Source organism: Penaeus chinensis, chromosome 31 (genome assembly GCF_019202785.1).
Source record: "Penaeus chinensis breed Huanghai No. 1 chromosome 31, ASM1920278v2, whole genome shotgun sequence".
Lineage (NCBI taxonomy): Eukaryota > Metazoa > Arthropoda > Malacostraca > Decapoda > Penaeidae > Penaeus > Penaeus chinensis.
In genome coordinates, this window is record NC_061849.1 from 23,627,733 (window position 1) to 23,632,732 (window position 5,000).

Below are 5,000 nucleotides of genomic sequence, written 5' to 3' on the forward strand. Positions count from 1 at the left end.
TGACATTAACAAAAATCTTAATTTGTAATCTCTACTCAGCCAATTTTGAAATTATGTTAAATGTACGAAGCGTTTAATAGGATCATGAAATATAATATATATATATATATATATATATATATATATATATATATATATAACGTTTTATCCATCTATAATCCATTTCTCTGGTCAAGGTTGGATGCGTTTCCTGCTACAAACACTGCTTAAAAGGACCTTGACTGCTCCTATCATTGCAATTACCCTAGAACGCTATCAATAATGTTAATGATAATAGTTATAATGATTATTGTGACTGCCATCATCATTATTTTTTATCATTAGGCCTACTTTCATTACTGTTACTACTACTACTACTGCTACTGCTACTATTATTGTTATTATCTTTATTACCATCATTATTATAGTTACCATTATCTAATCATCTGTATTTATCATTATCATTATCATTATCATTATTACTATTATCATGAGGAATGTTATTATCAGATTACTCCTAATCTTTTGGGAAATTTATTTTTTCAATCTTTCCAGAGACTTATTTTTTGTAGATTTCGATCACACACACACACACACACACACACACACACACACACACACACACACACACACACACACACACACACACACACACACAAATTTGTATATGCTCGTATATGTACACAAATATGCACCCACCCACCCATCCACTCACACCACACACATACATACATACCCACACCCAGGGCATATGTATATGTATATCCTTTTTTCTCTGTACTTATATTTGCTGACTGTCTTCAACAAACATTCAAATTTCTCGCCGCATTCTCTAAAAGCTACAGGCACATAAAATGCTCTCCTTGCCCAATCTTAAGAGAAAGTTACTTTACTAGTTACCTGCAGATCATTGACCCGCTAGCAACCTCCACTGGCCCGTGTAAAGGTCTACTTGCTTGATAACCAGAAATTTGGTATAAGATTTCCTTAATACAGATAAGTGTGAGGGGGAAATTTTATCTTCAGATATGTCCCGCTAAGCACATAGTTTTTCGATTTTCTTTATGTTCGTCCTAATGTGCCTTTTTATTTCGAATCATCACTGGTCAATTGGCAAAGTAGCATCCTGAAATTTCTTTACGTTTGAGACTATTCCTTATTCGCAATATATTTCCCCCCCACTTATTACAAGTTCTCTTGTAAGAACAATTACATCATCAGTGGGACATCTTCATTACTGTGCTGTGAATAATTCCTTGACAAACTCAGGATGTACTTTCCTGCTTAAAAATCCCAGAGGAAACGTTTACCTGTCAGATAAATAAACCGATAGCTAGAACTAGGAGCCAGTCAAAAAATATTCTTTGCTAACAGGCTTTATGGGAGTGCATCAATAAGCAAAGGTTATACTGTCAAAGTCCTGCAAGGGCACTAACTTAAATCCAACAGGTGAGTCCACGTATAATTGTGGACCAACACCACCAGCAACGCCATTACTTTCATCATTACGGCGTGTATCTATCACTTCATCTTTGGATAGGATCGTTTCATTAAACAAAATACTAGGGTAACATTAAGAATAAAGGAAGATGCAAAACGAATTATCAGTGAGTGTCTTAGGAGTTGAATTGAAATTTTCGGTCAAAACTAAATTTTACTGAACAAGAATCGAACTATAAATAAACATGTTTCTATCTTAAATAATATTCAGCGGCATACCACGGACTGCCTCATTGAATATTTTCCTGACTTACGTGATGAAAACACACACACACACACACACACACACACACACACACACACACACACACACACACACACACACACACACACACACACACACATACACACACACACACACACATACACACACACAGACACACACACACACACACACACACACACAACAATCATATGCTACCAACATTACACATTTATGATTAAACATGTATAATATTTTGAGGGTCTGGCAACTTCATGTAGAAGACTGGATGTTTAAAAAACAGATATAGCCTTCCGCAGATGCAATAGGAATCACAATAAACTCCTGTGGCTCTCAAGTACGCTCAGTAATAATAATAATAAAAAAAAAAAAAAAAAAAAAAAAAAAAAAAAAAAAAAAAAACTTAATTGCTCCTGCCAACCTTGCCATTGATTCATACTATATGATAGTTACCCCCCCCCCCTACAAACTACGCAACGTTGCAACATTGTATAGTGGTTGTTACATATACGGTAGGACATACACAACATCTAATTAGTTTTCAGATGCAAATGTCCGTAAGAAGCGATCAATACCATCACGCTGAGGTTGATAATATTCAGATCACGTTCCTATTTATAATAAAAATACAACGGAAGTGTATGTTCAAATTTGGTACTCTTTAATATGGATTATTATATTTTGCTTCTATATTACGTATTCTATTAATTGTTTGGTCAAATTTCTATGAGCTTGGTTCACAAAAGCATCCGAAAATGTTGAGGATATGTTTTATTGTCATTATGTTCGTGACGTTTCATACCGTTACACGATAACGTATGAAGTTACAAGAATTGGAAAATGAAAATGTAACGTATATGCATCTATTTAAAGTTTACCCTATTGTAATTATATTCGTTTTCTACTCTAATGCTTATTAAAGGGTAAACTAGAGAATTTGGAATATTTCTCCAGGCGTGAGAAAATCGTATCACGTTTAAATTTCATGATAAATATTAAAAATATCTTTAAAAAATATAAAGCTTATATATGCACACACACACACACACACACACACACACACACACACACACACACACACACACACACACACACACACACACACACACATGTATAAATATATATATATATATATATATATATATATATATATATATATATATATATATGTAGAGAGAGAGAGAGAGAGAAGGTGGGGACGAGAAAGAGAAAGAAAGAAAGAGAGCGCCCATTACCCTTCATCGCTGACTATTTGGTCAACATCCGGTCAAAGGAAAACGTCATCATTTATCAGCTATAAATCTGATAGCTGAAAATCACTGGCGAAATCGTCACGGCTATGTATCACATGTACCCAAATCAGACGACGCCCAGTGTGTACAGAAAAGCACACACTTCTACGCATATTACCGTGCATTTTTCTAGTATACTTTGGTGGGAGGTGTGTCACGCCATATTCTCGAAAAGTGGTGCCTCATAAAATATTTGTGAAGTGTCATGGTGACTGTCGAGAGTAACGTTATAGAGCATGTAGCCTCTTGATGTTATCCGCTTATTTGCATGTGCGTGTTTGTTTGTTTGAATGTATGTGTGTGTGTGTGTGTGTGTGTGTGTGTGTGTGTGTGTGTGTGTGTGTGTGTGTGTGTGTGTGTTTTGTATATCGTTATTTCTGTATAAAATGTTCCCAAATTTATTTATGTATATTCGCTTAAATATTGATATGAATTATTATACACAAGAAGAGTAACTAATCTCAACAATTCACAGCAATTTACCAAACTATGAAAGGTGTAGGGATAACGAAAAATAACATACAAGAAAAACTCACATAAACATAAAAAAAAAAAAAAAAAAAATACAAAACCAGAAAACAAGCTGCTTACAGTGCTGTATTTATCATAAATATATTTCTAAACTGTTCACTGTGCATTTACCTGCATAACAAATTCTGACCTTGTTTTGACTCACGCCTCACACCTGCGTTAAGTCGTTGAAAAAGCAATATCAGCATTACCTCTCCCATAAATTTACTTCCGTTACCGCAACTATGTATTAAGAAATTCTTAAGTCGTTATAGTTCATCATTGCTAAGAAATAATTTGGCAGTTTGGCCTTTGCCGAACTTGAAAAAATCCTGAATATATGTCACTATATGATGATATTGTTATTACACAATATCAGTGTACACTATTCAAGCAGATGGGCACACGGCAAAATAAATAAATAAATGGTAAACAAAGGCGTACTGAACCACTGTTGAATCTCGTAAAAAAACTATAGAACAGAATTCAAGATCAGGGAGACTTACTATATATTCTGTTTGTATTTCAAGTGTTGTGGTGTAAAAAAAAAAAAAAAAAAAAAAAAAATATATATATATATATAATAATAATAATAATTTCATAGATTTCCCTTTTTACCTCCATAAATATGTCTGTTAGTTAACGAGCAACCAATAATAATTCGAAGGGATGCACGTCCAATGGTGTTGTCAGACCAATTGCGCAAAAATTATTTTTCTAAAATTATAAACTTCCATCTCAAGCATAAATATCGATATGTTTACGTTAATGCAATACAATACAAATGCTTATGCTATATATGAAAGTTTAAAGTAATAACATAGCAGTTGGTCTAAGAAATCGAAATTAAGGATAGGTGGATAGAAACATCACACTTTCTGCTCCAAAAGTCAGAGTTGAACAAAAGAGCTGCGTATAATGCGGAATGATATCAGTCTTGGATACGCCAAAAAAGTTTCAGATCTCTCTTGTACCTCTTTGCTTGCTTAATTTGTAAGTACAGCACGCTCTAATAATCGCAATACTACCCTTGTCTTTTTGTGAATATTTTTGCGGTCTATATCATAAGTTTGCTGTTTTTCTTCTTCCCTTTTTATTATTTTTCTTTATGTTTTCTTTGTCAAAGGAAGTGGTTTGGTTCCTGTATTAATCAAGAACATATCTAATGCATTCATCAGTGAACATTCCAGCAACGGAAGAGAGAGCCATCTGTCGGTTGAGCGCGTAACTTGAAAATGAAACTGTTACAGATGAACAATGATTCGTCGATTGTGGTCGCAGAACACTTTTTTCAACTTTTTCTGTATCAGATAGTAGGTTTTTACTCAAAGTTATTTTTTTTTAATGGATTAACTGGTGTGGATATGGAAAGCTAGAGGATTTACAGAAAATACTTATCGGTCAGTGTCACATTTCTGATTATTTGTTCATGGTGCCACAAGTCTAATTGGGTTACAAGAAATATTACAATCAATATTACTGATAAACTTTTCGAT